Here is a 15301-nt window from a genome sequence, read left to right as displayed (position 1 = left end):
TACACCTAAGCTATAAAACATAGGTCCAGAATGAACAGAAGACTTTTTCTTTGATTAGAGAAACTACTCCTGGATATTGCTGTAGAATTCTTTCAAACAAGCCTTATGCATGCTATATGCCATAATTCCTTGGACAAAGTAAAATTTTCTACTTCTATGACTATTTGGAAAAAATAAAACAAACCAAAATAACAAAAAAAGCACACACACACACACACACACACACACACACACGCACGCACAGAGAACAATGAAAAACAACTACCAAGTAATCACCATTTTTGTATGACTTTTTGAGAGTAAGATTTCCATATTTGAATGTTGCATTTTCAAGAGGTTATATCCATATTTTATCATTGCTAATGCAACCAGTGAAAAGACCTCAGAAACTCAGTAAATTAGTATTATAGGTTTTATAAGACTAGATGGGACCTTAGAACTAGTCATCCTTTCTCATTTTTTTAATTAATATTTTTTTATTAATTTGAGAGAGGGAGGGAGAGAGAGAGAGATAGAAGCATCAGTGATGAGAAGGAATCATTGATTGGCTGACTCTTACACGCCCCCTACTGGGGATTGAGCCTGCAACCTGGGCATGTGCCCTGATGGGGAATTGAAACATGACCTTCTGGTTCATAGGTTGATGCTCAGCCTCTGAGCCACACCTGTTATTGACAAATGAGAAATCTTGCCAGCGTATTTGGTTATCTGGTAATTGAACAAAGGCTATTGATGAAGGCTCTTAATTCTTAGTGACATTCTTTTTTGCTTCTTTCTGCTTATGATAAAAAAAATTAGGTACTTAATCAAAGAAGGTTAATGTCCAGTTTTTCATGTTTTAGAAATACAGGGTATGCAATAATGCTATTCTTCATATATTTCTGGCTTTCCTGACCTTCTGTGGTTCGATGCGACCATGTGAACAGTTTTATCAATGATTTTTGAGCAGAATTTTGTGTCACTTCTGAAGAGGAGTGTTTAATCCATGATATGAGACCCTGTGGGGATCTGTCTATGGTAGCTACTCCATTGGCCTATGTTCCTGGACTATAGTGACATGCAGTGCCCCCGGATGAACATGAATGAGAAACCCTTTTTGTCTTAAGCCACTGAGATTTGGGGCTTATCTGTAACCTCAGGTTACAAACCTGCTGAGCAGGTGTTTTAAGGAAGAAAATGTTTCTAATTTAGACTGTAGGATTAAAGGCAAATGAAGAATTCAGGTAACACATTTGACAATTTAGGGCAAAAAGAGTGATAAGTTTTTGTTTTGTTTTTTTCTTATTGAGAGTTTGAGAATATTTGGGGAGGAGGGGTTTGTTTCTGTATCATTATCTTGAATCTCTGTTTTAGTTATTTTTATCACCTATGGTAGCGAACTATGCATGGAATGACTGCTGCAACCAATCTCAGCATTTTTTGAACTATTGTCATTATAAATCACAAGCAAGACTCAGTAAATTAAACTAAGAATCAAGAAATCAGGGTTGCAGTTTGCATATTCCACCGTATGACCTTCATGCTGTCTGGGTTTCAGGACACACATCTATAAATAGGTGTTGAAACAAATCATCTTGAATATCTTCCTAGCCCTGTTGATCTGTAATTCCAGGAAATCAGAGTAACACGCTGCTAGCTATTTTGGGGATGGGGATCTTAAACATAACTTTAAAATATAAGAACCCGGTCGAAGTATGTCTTAGTAAAACAGTTCAAGGAATAAGTGATACTTAAGTCATCTAAAACTTGAACTGTCTTAGAACATGATATTCTGTACTTTCAGAGTCTGTTTTCTTTTGTAAGTGCTATCCATAGTTTTTTTTAAAAAAATAGTTTTCAGCCCTGGGACATCAGCCCACTCACTGAAGGGTCATGGGTTCAATTCCTGGTCAAGGGCCTGTTCCTGTTCCATGGCCCGGATTGGGGTATGTGTGGGAGGCAACAAATTAATGTGTCTCTCACATTGATGTTTCTCTCTCTCTGTCTTTCTCTCTCTTCCCCCCTCCCTATCTCCCTTGCTCCCTTCCACTCTCTCTAAAAATCAATGGAAAAAATATTCTTGGGTGAGGATTAACAAAAATAATAACAACAATATCTATCTATCTATCTATCTATCTATCTATCTATCTATCTATCTATCTATCTATCTATCTATATATATTTCCCTCCAGGTTTTCTGAGATTTGAAAGTATTTTTCTTATATTTAAGAACTTTAAAAGATTTTTTTTTTTTTTACTTTGCCATTTCAAAAAAGCTCCCTAAGGATGTAGTGGAACTGTGTTGTTTTATTTAACTTGTTTTTTTAATCTCTCCAATTTCTTAAAGAGATGTGGATGCCAAGATCTTTGACACTTTATCATGGTTTGGTCAACTTGGTCTGAACTTGCCATACTCTTCCTGAGTCCTAAGGCCTTGGGAAAGTATTGGCAGGCTCAGCATCACCCTCTCCTTGGTGGAAGTGAAGTGGTGGCTGCACTTAAAGGTTCAGCTATCAAATCCTCAGAATGTTCGGTTTGCAGTGAATTTGGGTGGAAGGCTCAAGTGACAAAGCCCTTAGGGTCAGTTGCCACGTGCCTCTTAAATGGAAGATGCATTGTCACAGGTTTCTTGCTCTGGCTTTTGATTTCTGCTTTCTCAGAGCCAAAAGTAAGCTGGCCACAGAGCCATAGCCCCTACTTGGTAGGTGCCCATGGAAGGTATATTAATTTCATTGCTACCTAATGGGTTTGTAAAGGGACTAAGTAATTTATGAAAGCCAGTTCAGTTGTTTGCTTATACAGACAATGTTCTGAATTGTTTATTTTTACTTATTATTTTTTGTATTGGAGCTTAATTTAGTTGTATTGTACCATGTATTCTTTTTTTTTTAATCCTCACCTGAGGATTTTTTTTATTGATATTTAGAGAGAGAGGAGAGGGAGGGAGGGAGGGAGAGAGAGAGAGAGAGAGAGAGAGAGAGAGAGAGAGAGAGAGAGAGAGAGAGAGAGAGAGAGAGAGAGATTGGTGTGAGAAACATCAATCAGTTTACTCCCATATGCTTCCTGACTGGGAATCAAACCCACAAACTAGGTATGTGCCCTGACCAGAATTGACCCCCCCAGCCTGTTGGTGTATAGGATGATGCTCCAACCAACTGAGCCACCTGGCCAGGGCATGTATTCTGTTACTTAGGCATATATTAATGATGGAGAATGTTATCCATAATGATTGTCATTCTTGTTGGCTGTAAAATATACATCTAAGAATCAAAAACTGCCTGAAAATACAAGCTTACTGCACTGAACTCCCAGCACCTTGTGCTAATTCAGTGGCAAATAAAATGCTTTTAATGTAAAACTTGATTTTTAAGAAAGCAGACACGTGACATTTTAGTACTGTTACTTATTTAGTATTTCTAGAACATTATTCTTATTTTCTGCTTTCATCTGAAGCTTAAATATAAAGACAGTTTCAGTGTAATGATCCAAAGAAATGAAAACAACACAAATACAACCATTACTCAGTTCCAAGAATTCATAGAGCTTAAACTCCTGTGTACAAAAGCGCCGTTCAGTGCTTTAAAAAGTTGGAAAAGGATGATCTTAGCAATACAGTTTTATCATCTTCAACTAGTCATGTTTCCCAATCTTAAACATAGGCTACTCACAGTGGAGCACAGTGTTAGGAAAGGTGACAGTCCTCCAGATGTCAGTTAATGCTGAGGAATGCGTAAGCCCCCAGGCTGAGGTAGCGCACTGTAAGCTTCCTGTATATTTGTGAACCACAGTCTTGGGGTCTCTGGATAGGTATGAGAAGTATGCAGGGTGAGGTATTTTATTGACTCCTCTATGCCACCAGGCTCACAGCACTCAACTGAGCTAAGCCAGATTCCACATGTCACAACTTGGGTGGCTTAATTGGTGAGGAGTGTGAACCCGATGGAATGCAGTAACACAGAGGAGGTCCTGAAATGTGTTCAGATTCGATGATATGAGAGAGATGTGCATTTACATGACTATTTTCAGTAGAACACTTGCTATTTTAGACATTCTTTCTTAGCCTAATGTCACCCCAATGAATTCAATAAAAAAGTAAAAAATAAAATAAAAATAAAAGAGACAGAGCAAGTTCAGCTCCAGTAGTGGGAGCCTGTCTCCCATGGCCAGTGGGTACAGTTGGCCTGACCAGCACTCCTAAACTGGGGGTGTCCCTGAGGGCTGTTGACACACACACTTATGTCGAACCAAGGTGTACACATTGAGCCTGAAGCAGGGGAAGATATTCCCACACTGGGTGATAAGCCCAGCCTGGACCTTGAGGTTCTTTATCTCTTGGTCTCAGGTAGTGTTTTGACCCCATTCTTAACACATTGCGGACCAGTAGTTTTATTGCTAGCTTTACCCAGTGGCCAGATAAGTGTCTATTGAACGAGTGCAAAAAACGTTTTACATAAATGTTAAAGGCACACTTTAAAATTAAATACCCATTGCATTTTGAAGTTATTTATTACATGTTCTTACAAGCGAATATCTTTTTAAAGTATGATACTTTGTAAAACACTGTGTAATATGAAGCGAGAATTCTTGTGATCCGTCTGCATTAAGTGGGGAGCAGAGGTGGAAAAACTGTACCTATGAGACTGCTTTTCTTACACATGCCATCAAGAATTTTCTGACTTCTGGGCTATGTGTGTTGCTCCCGTCCTTGTTTCTGCTTCTAGGTCCTTGTGTTGAAATACAGTTGTATCTTTGACAAAAACAAAACAAAATGAAAAAACAAGTAGTGTTGTTTGCTTGATTTTTTATCATAGCCATTTCTCCAAGTCCAATGGATAACATTAAGAAAATCCCAACAATGACATCACTCTGTGCTTTCACTTAAAAGACCCATAAGATTCTTCTTAGCTCAGCAACTGTTCACAAAGGGAATGAGCTATATTCTTACATACTTGGCCTTTGAGTTAAGTGCAGATTTTTTTCATTCATACTTTAGAGGTTTCACAACACACTTAAGTAACTGTTCCTAAATACCATAAGGAGATGGGTTTGACATTTGGAAAAAAAAAAAAAAGTTGCGCACTTCAAAGTAAAAGCAAATTAAAGAGTAAGGAAGCACTAATTCTTATGTAAATGTCCTGTTAGCCTGCCTCTGTTGGGCTCCGAGGGCAAGAGTGAGCCATTTCTCCTGTGTGAGTATTGGGTGCCCGGCTTGCATCAGCTGCTGCCGCTGAGTGTCAGTTATAGGGGGCCCCTCACCCCTATCCACTTTCAGAACAAGAATAGAACTAATTGCAATGCGTTCCAAAATATATTTCCTCGGAAGCAGCAATCTTTTTCATATCCTGCAAAGCAACCAAGGGCAAATTTTTGTTTTGTCACTTAGAATTTTTTTGACATTGGATTTGAACCTCTGAAGCTCAAATGTGCTGAAAAAATATAGTACAAATAATCCAATTTGTATATAGTTCTGTGCATTGGTTTAATCTTGTTTCAAACTCATTTGATTATGACTCAAATTGTTTTAATCCATTTATTTAGGGCAAAACCAAAAAATTTTGCTTTGATACAAGCATGAAGTAAGTCACACTAGGATGTCATCATTCTCCTTCTGCTCTTTGATAAGCAGTCAGCAGCTTGTTGATAGAGAACCCGTGGAGAAGCAACTAAGGCAAGGGGACATTTAAACTACGAATATTGAGAGTTTGTGAGGACTATTTGAGAGTTTTGGTTTGGGTGAGGTGACTTAACCTAAAAACTCTCTGGGTACCTCTTGACAAGACACTCCTCAGACAGTGACACATGACCCTGTGAAAGAGATCAGACCTCCTACCAACATTAGAGTCTTCATTCCCTAGCAACGTGCTCTAGCAACTAGGAACTTTTACTTCTGCCCTGGCAGTTGGAAATCAGCTCTTGGTTAATCATCGATTCTCCTGAGTTTAAAAAGGTATTAAATTTGAACTTTATTTCTCTCATCCCCTCTTGCCTGAAACAATAGCGTGATTAATATGTCATTTATTTGGAGTATGTTATTTCTTTATTTGGTTTAGTAAGATACATTATCTTGTATGTTATTGGCTTGTGAAATTATTATAATTTCCACCATGAACCTCTGCTAAATAAATTGATGGCAAAGACACACTTAGTTTCTGAGTATAACTTTTGCAGCCCCCCCCCAAAAAAAAACCCCCAAAAAACAAAACAAATACAAATATTTTAATAATGAACTTCATGAAACCATTCTTATTTTATATTGGCATTGTGCTGTGTTAACTTTTACTTAAAAAGAAAACCAGTTTTAGAGAGCATCTTCTGACAATGGTATTTGCCAGATGGCACTGGTCTGCATCCACATCCAGCCCTAGGTCAAATCATAAACTTAGCAAAGTTTTCATCCCTTTTCTTCATTTTCTTTTTTCTTTAAAATTTCTCTCCTGCCCAGAAGCCCTCACCCTCATTCCAATAAACCCCCAGTATTAGATAAAGTTCCTCCTAAACTACAGTAAACAATTTGATCTTCAGAAGGAATGTAAAACTAATACACAGGTATTATACAAAGGTATAATTAACCAATAATAATGGGCAGAAATACCTGTGACTTTAATGCCCCTGGACTAACTTCATCTAGCTTATAGGGACATTTTTAAAAATACATATTTTTTATTGATATCAGAGAGGAAGAGAGAGGGAGAGAGAGACAGAGACATCAGTGATGAGAGAGAATCATTTGATTGCCTGCCTCCTGCAGGCCCCACACTGGGGATCGAGCCTGTAACCTAGGCATATACCTTGGCTAGGATTTGAACCGTGACCTCCTGGTTCATGGGTTGATACTCAACCACTGAGGCACACCGGCAGGGCTATAGGGACATTTTTGCAGTTTATGCCTGCTGTACTTGGAGCCTGAAGAACTATGTCCAAGCCTGGCTTAGCCACTTTCTCAGCCCTCTGCTTTCTCAGGTTCATTATACCTGTTACCTGCAATGAGTGATTTAAGAGATGCTGTATAGAAGCGGTTTGTAAAACATGAAGCACGTTGTAAAAAAAGTTTAAAAAAAGTTGCTTAAAATTATGCAAGAAACTAGATGGAAAGTCAGGAATTCTAACCTTTGAGACCTTCTAATCATGCCAGGCCTGCTTCCTTGTCATAAAAACCTGCAGGTTGACCCCAAAAGTCTCTAAAGTCCTTTTCAACTGCAGGTATTTTACAATTCAATGAAATAAAATTATTTGCAAAGAAAACACAGTGACACTAGCAGTAGGAACACAGAAGGTGGCATGGGTTTGAAGTAGGAGGTAAGCAGAGGAATAAAGGAGAGTGTGGTTATGGGACTCAGGCTTAATCCCCAGAGCAAGCATGTCAAGCTCAAAGGCTAACATAGGCCAAATAAACATGGTTTAGTTTGTGTGGGCCCCAAAAAACCAAAGCTTCAATTTTCATAGAAACATAGTTTTATTTCGATAGAGACATGCTGAATACAAAGGGCTGAAATAAATGAGTCAGCATTAACATAAAATAATAAAACATTTTAATAAAAATTATTTTTTTCTTGGACATTAACCTACCAGACACTGAATAACTGTATAAATTAATAAGCATAACGCAAATAAACCTATTTTTCTTGTTCTCCAAAAGCAAAATATTTCCTGTTGTGCACACCAAACGAGTACAAGACTAATGACGTGGCAATTGGCTGCTAAAATATTTGCTGCTAGTATTAGTGGAGAGAAATGGTGCGCCTGCGCATAAGGTGTGTAAGGGAAATGAATGCAACATGATTATAGTAATCAGTGGGTAGCAAACATTGTAGTTCATTATTAATAATCGATACTAATAAAAGGGTAATATGCTAATTAGACCAGATAGACAGGACGTTTTCTGGACGTCCTTCTGGACAAAGCCGTGGCAGCTGCGAGGGCTGAGGGCAGGTGGCCACTGCGGCCGGCAGTGGCAGCAGCAGTGGGGTGATGGGGGCGGCACCTTCCTCTGATTGGCCTGGTCGCCTCCCCAGGGAGCAGGCCTAAGCCATCAGTAGGACATCCCCTGTGGGCTCCTGGACTGTGAGAGGGGGCAGGCCAGGCTGAGGGCCCCCCCCACCCCAGTGCATGAATTTTCATGCACCGGGCCTCTAGTTATATATAACAGGATATTGTGAAAATGAAGTTACCAAATTTTTATTAAAACGTTTCTTACATGCTGTTATATTGACTGGGCTGCAAAAATATTGGTTGTGGGCCACATACGGCCTGCAGGCCACAAGTTTGACATGATTGCCCTAGAAGGCTGCAGATGGAAACTGTAGAGTAAGTGCAGTGAAGTCTGTGTGGAAGGATCGCTAGAGAGTGGGGGGCATTTATTTGGATGGGTTTATGGTTTTGGGGGTGAAGGTTGCAGGGATGACTGGGAGCTGAACTAAAAATGGCTAGTGACTTACATGGGGCAGTGTTGCCAGGTAGGTAGGATCTAAGGCTGCAGGGATTTTGGGGGTCTGCAAATGCAGGGGTGAAAGTGGCAGGAGTACTACTATAACTACAACAATAACCAGGTCCTTTTCTCCACTCTGTCCACTGGGCAATGAGCGCAATCAACTTGAAATGTAAATCATGTGACCTCTCCCCTGCTTAAAGTCCTTTAGTGGCTTCCATTATATGGAGATTAAAATACAAATTCCTCATTTTGGGCTTTGGAATTGGCACATGCTTATCTCTCTAACCACCTTCTCCTTCCCCTTCTTCCTGCCTTCCTCTCCCCATCTCTATCCCACTGGGCCTCTTTCTGAATTCTAGCTGTAGGGGTCAGCTTGAAGTCACCAAGGTTTTCTTGCATCAGGGCCTTAGCACATACTGTTTCCCCACCATTTTCATAGGGTTAACTTTGGGAGCTTAGCTTAAGTATTTCTTTAGACAGGCTTTCTCTGACCACTTTATGTGTAGTACTCTCTGCCCCTTGTCTAAGCCCTTTATTTGTTTTCATAACAACAGCCACATTCTATACTTATTGTGCTCTAACATGGTGTCTTACTAAAGACTTCTTTGTCAAATGATTGAATGAAGGAATGAGTTTATATTCTCTTTTCATCATTCCCTCTTTTCTTTTCTTTTTAAAAAATAAATCTTTAGTGTTGAAAGTATTACATATGTCCCTGTTGTCCTCTCCCACCTCCCACCACCCCTAAAGCCTTCACCACCCACTGTCTATGTCTTTGGGTTATGCATATACGCATATGAGTTCATTGGTTGATCTCTCCCCGACACCCCTCCCCTGCCTTCCCTCTGAGATTTGACGGTCTGTTCGATGTTTATATGTCTCTGGGTCTATTTTTGTTCATCAGTTTATGGCAGTCATTAGATTCCACATATGTGTGAGATCATGTGATACTTATCTGGCTGGCTTATTTCACTTAGCAAAATGCTCTCTAGGTCCATCCATGCTGTTGCAAATGGTAGGAGTTCTTTCTTTTTTACAGCTGCATAGTATTCCATTGTATAGATGTATCACTGTTTTTAATCCACATATCTGCTGATGGGCACTTAGGCTGTTTCCAATTCTTATCTGTTGTCAATTGTGCTACTATGAACATAGGGATACATATATTCTTTCTGATGGGTGTTTCTGACTTCTTGGGATATATTCCTAGAAGTGGGATTACTGTGTCAAACAGCAGTTCCACTTTTAATTTTTTGAGGAAACTTAAGACTGTTTTCCACAGAGGCTGCACCAGTCTGCATTCTCGGCAGTGCATGAGAGTTCCCTTTTCTCCACATCCTCGCCAACAATTATCGTTTGTTGATTTGTTGAGGGTAGCCATTCTTATAGGTGTGAGGTTGTACCTCATTGTCCTTTTGATTTGCATCTCTTGGATGATCAGTGACTTTTGAGCGCTGCTTCATATGCCTTTTGGCCTTCGTATGTCCATTTTGGAGAAGTGTCTATTGAGGTCCTTTGCCCATTTTTTAACTGTGTTGTTTATCTTCCTTTTGTTAAGTTGTATGAGTTCCCTGTATGTAGATTTTGGAGATTAACCCCTTATCGGATGTATCATTGGTAAATATGTTCTCACATGGAGTGGGCACTCTTGTTATTTTGTTGATGGTTTTGTTATTTTGTTCATTGTGCAGAAGCTCTTTGTTTTGATGTAGTCCCATTTATTTATTTTCTCTTTAATTTCCATTGTCCTAGGAGATGTATCCATAAACATGTTGCTATGAGAGATGTCTGAGATTTTGCTGCCAATGGTTTCTTCTAGGATTTTTATGGTTTCACTACTTACATTTAAGTTTTTTATTCATTTTGAGTTTATTTTTGTGTATGGTATAAGTTGGTGGTCTAGTTTCATTTTTTTTGCATGTATCTGTCCAATTTTCCCAACACCATTTATTGAAGAGACTGTCTTGACTCCATTGTATGTTCTTGACTCCTTTGTCAAATATTAAATGAGCATAATGATTTGGGTCGATTTCTGGGTTCTCTGTTCTGTTCCATTGGTCTATATACCTGTTCTTGTGCCAGTACCAGGCTGTTTTGAGTACAATGCATTTGGCAACATAGCAGGATATAAAATTAATACCCAGAAATTTATGGCATTTTTATACACCAATAATGAGCTCTCAGAAAGGGAAACCAAACAAACAACCCCATTTATCATTGCAACAAAAAAATTTAGATACTTAGGAATAAACTTAACCAAGAAGGCAAAAAGACCTATATTTGGAAAACTACAAGACACTGAAAAAAGAGATAGAGAAAGATATATGCAAGTGGAAGAATATACCATGCTCATGGATTGGTAGAATCAACATCATTAAAATGTCCATACTACCGAAGGCAATCTACAGATTCAGTGCAATCACTATTAAAATACCAACAGTATATTTCACAGAGCTAGAACAAATTCTCCAGAAATTTATATGGTATCCTAAAAGACTCCAAATAGCTGCAGCAATCTTGAGAAAGAAAAACAAAGTTGGAGAAATCACAATACCTCATTTCAAGTTGTACTACAAAGTCACTGTACTCTCTTTTCTTTTTATAAATTTTCTCTACTTATTTTGTCTTTCCCTCATTTTTTCAAAGTTAAATAGCTTATACAGTTTACTTTGATTATAAAGGTAGTACATCACCAAGGTTATGGGTTCAATTCCTCGTCAGGACACATACAAGAATCAACCAGTGCAGGGCCAGTATGGCTCAGTGGTTGAGCATTGACCCCTGCACGAAGAGGTTGCTGGTACAATTCCTGATCAGGGCGCATGCCTGGGTTGCAGGCTTGATTCCCCAATATGGGACATGCAGAAGGCAGCCAATCGATGATTCTATTCTGTCTCCATCTCCCTTCCTCTCTCTAAAATCAATAAAAAATACATTAAAAAAGAATCAATCAATAAATGCATAAGTAGAACAGCAAATTAATGTTTTTTTCCTCTCTCTCTCTCTCTCTCTCTCTCTCTCTCTCTCTCTCTGTCTCTCTCTCCCTTCCTCTCTCCCTGAAATCAATAAATTAAAAAATTAAATAAAAGAAGTACATATCCATGTCATAAAATTAAGTAACACTTATGTAGGAAGGAATTGAAAAGTCACTGAAATTCCATCACCCAGAGAAAACGAGAGCTAACATTTTGTTGTATATACTTAAAATCTCGTCCTTAGTTTTATTTTACATTTATTGGTTTTAAAAAATATTATTGACTATATTCCCTCTGCTGTACTTTACATCCCCTTGACTCTTCTGTAACTACCAATTTGTACTTCTTAATCCCTTCACCCAGCCCCCCAAACTTCCTCCTATTTGGCAACTGTGAAAATGTTCTCCATGAGTTTATTTCTGTTCTACTTGTTCATTTGTTTAATTTTTTAGATTCCACTATAAGTAAAATAATCTGACTTATTTCACTCAGCACAATAGGTCCATCCATGTTGCTGCAGATGGCAAGATTTAATTATTTTTTTATGGCTGAGTCATATTCCATTGTATCTATGCACCACTTCTTTATCCACAAAATCTTGTTCTTAATTTTAAAAAGCAATTGAAGCCAATATTTTTCTTTTCAAATTTAACAAAACCAAGTTATTTTTCTCTTAAAAGGCCTTTAATTAGTTGTGTCTGTGCATCCTCTCAAAGACCATTTTCTCCTGTTGACATTGGTGCTATTTTTCTTCACCTAGGAAATAGGCTGATCCTGCCCTTTTCAGGCATAATCTGGCATTTGTCTTTGGTTAAAAAAAAGTAACTGTTATTTTTGTCTTTCGCTGCCAGCATTGCAGACTGGGCATTTAAATGCCTTTGATTGTGTATTTGTAGAAGCTAACAGCTGCATGTGCTATTTCCAATACTCTTTAATATCCACCCAGGAAGTGACCATGAAATGCTTGTCATTTTTCTGGAGGAGGGAATAGATGTAAAATTGGTGAGTTACTAGTATATACAGAGGTGAAAACTAGGTGAAACATTCTTCAACACATCATAGGCTTGCAATCTGCTCTCTGGAGAAAACTATATTCTTTTCAGCAGCTCTCAGAATGCTCATCTGCCTGAGCTTGGGGCAGCCGCAGATGGCCAGTGCTTTGGAGACTCAAGTAAAATCAGCATGTTTCAAAAACAAACAATAGATATCATCCAGCTGGTGGAGATAATAGGCCATCTCTGGAAGGAACTCGATCAATACAAGAGTACTCAAAACAAGTTTCCACCAGTCACATTTGCCCAAGAAGCTAGTTTCACAAATATTTTCTCCTGCCAATCTAATTTTAGAAGAGATAAAAGGACTCCCACTTCCAGCTTCCACCAAACCATTTGGTCAAGATACCAGAGAGGCTGACAGGTAAAATGCTTACCACCTCTGCAGGCCGTGGTCAGAATCCCATGATCTCTCAGCTGCAGCAGTCCAGGGGGCTAGTCCTGTCCCAGCCAGTAAATTCTCCTGGCTGGCTCCCCAAACTGTGGGGGCTAAAAATATTAATACTTTTCCTCCCACCTTCTAAGTTCTAGCTGAGCTAATAATCAAATTAACGGAGACAGATTAATAGGAGAAAATAAAGTTTTAATATATGCAGATGGGGAATTCACATAAGCATGAAAATTCCAGACAGTGAGGCAACAGTCTTATATTTTTAAAAAAATATAAGACATTTTTTTTGTTCTAAATTAAAAATTCAACTTATTCATCTGTTTACAACACAGTACACAAGAGGCAAAGTGTTTCACATCATAGATTTCACTTCCAACTCTTGGAATGTTCATTTCTTTGTCTAAAAGGGGAGACTAGATGGAAAAGCCAGGGAATGCTTAGGAACTAAAATAAGATTGGGGCAGGCAATGCTTTCATCCTCACAGGGTGGGCATGGGAGGACGCTGGAGCTGCCACAGGCCTCAGTCACCCCCGCCACAGAGGTAGAGGAGTGCCTTCTGGTTGTCACCGTTGGTGTCTTGCTGGATGTAATAATACAGGGACTTGCTGAACTTTCTCTTGAATTCAGACCTGATCTTCAACATGTCCACTCCACTGCAGGAGACCACGATTCTGATCAGGAGCTTATTGTACGTCCCCTCGCCCTTCACGGAGTCATACAGTAGGTCAGCAAAATACAGGGGCTTATTCCAGATACACTGGATTAGGTTTAGGAAAGCATTTTCCAGGCTTCCCTTAACTTCCTTCTTGATGCTCTCCAACATGTCACGCAGCTCGTGTACTTGTCAAATACTTTCTGGAGGTGACACGCTCTGCTCGGTCATGATGCTGATCCACTTGGGAACATCAGTTCCTTTCCTCTTCACCCCAGCATCATGGAGATCCCAGACGTCTTGATCAATCAGTTCATAATCGATGATGGAGCCATCTTCTGCTCTTCTACCCTTTGCGAGGGTAACCATCAGCTGGCAGAAGTCACCAGATGTGTTGGAAATAATGTCCTTCTCCAGATCAGTCTTGTAGATTCTGTTAATTTCCCGTAGCTCTTGGTTGGTCCTTGAGAAGATGATCTCGGTGAGAGTCCTCATCAGTCCCCAGCCCCTCCATGGAGGCCTTCAGTTCGGAAGCATCGTACCGAGCACGTGTCTTCTAGAGGCCCAGAATCACGGTCTCCAGGTGGCTGGACAAGGCTGACTTTAGTGCTGATGCAAGTTCCTTTTTGATCCTCTGGTAGGTGAAGGCAATATCCTGTCTCTGTTCATTGCTGTGGTTGGACAAAATGTTGACAATGGTGACCTCATCAACAACTTTGGTCTTGACGGCCATTTCAATATTCAAAGCATCCCACTGGGCTTCCAAGTTGGGGTAGACTTTGACTGACCCATACAAACTTACAGGTGTGGAGTGATCACCCTCCGAGCTGAGCTTTCACAGAATGTTTTGAACAGTAAACATTTTGAAAGAAGCTGGGCCAGGCAGGGAGAGCTGTGAGCATCCCCAGATGCTGAGCGCCTATAAGACATTTTTGGAAAAAGGAGGAAAGGGGGTGGGGTATTAGACTTCAGAAGTGAGACGTGCAACAGTGCTATTCTCCAACCTATATTTAAATTACCAATCAACAAATAGAAAACTAAGTTAAAAACTATGTATTTTTTCTCTTAAGAAATTGGATCAATTAGGTGTCCATGGGCAAGTTCTTCCCTTCTTTGAAGCATTGAAATATACAAATGAATTATGTTTCTAGTTGTTTATATTCACCGCCAGCTCATTCAATAAACCATTTGTTGACACTGTTGGGATCGGTGTTAGAAATCCTTGTTATATTTTAATAGGGCGAATTTCATAGTTTTTTCCCCCTCGAAATAGTTTGCAATCCAAAGCCTAATAAAAGATTACATTAAATCTTTATTTTTGTTATTTTCATATAATGTTATTATTTGATGTTCTAGGAATTTTTGTTTGGGAAAGGATATTTAAACTTAGAACTATTTTCCTTGGCTATAATTACTTAAACCCTCACTGCTAGATTTTGACTATTTGTTTTGATGTGGGAAGGGGGCAGGCAGTTAGCATGTTATTTGCATAATTATTTGATGTAAGAATATATTGATATATTTATACTGTTAGTACTCTGCCCACTTAAAGACCTTATTATTTCATTGGCTTCAGACTTCCGACTTTGACTATCTGGGAATTAACAGCAACCCCCAGCACTCAGTCAATGGCTGGTGGGAGTTAGGGTGTAATTTCTCCAGCTTCTTCCTTTTTGGGTGGGATGATTGTAAGGCCTGTGGAGTTAAGTTCTAGTCATGGCTAACAACCCAGCCTTATGAGCTATCCTCCCTTTCCTGCTGCTCCCATACCACTAATGCTTGAACCTTCCTAATAAACTATTTGCAAAGTCTCACATCAAACC

The 15301-nt window shown here is 39.2% G+C and overlaps 1 pseudogene; it reads right to left on the bottom strand.

Moving 5' to 3' along the window:
• Positions 1-13346: 13346 nt before the first annotated feature.
• On the bottom strand, positions 13347-14355 carry LOC118677403 (annotated as a pseudogene).
• Between the last annotated feature and the right edge of the window lie 946 nt (positions 14356-15301).

Source organism: Myotis myotis, unplaced genomic scaffold, assembly GCF_014108235.1.
Source record: "Myotis myotis isolate mMyoMyo1 unplaced genomic scaffold, mMyoMyo1.p scaffold_m19_p_2, whole genome shotgun sequence".
In the NCBI taxonomy this organism is placed as follows: Eukaryota; Metazoa; Chordata; class Mammalia; order Chiroptera; family Vespertilionidae; genus Myotis; species Myotis myotis.
The sequence above is the reverse complement of the archived record's forward strand: the minus strand, read 5'-3'. Positions and strand labels throughout refer to the sequence as shown.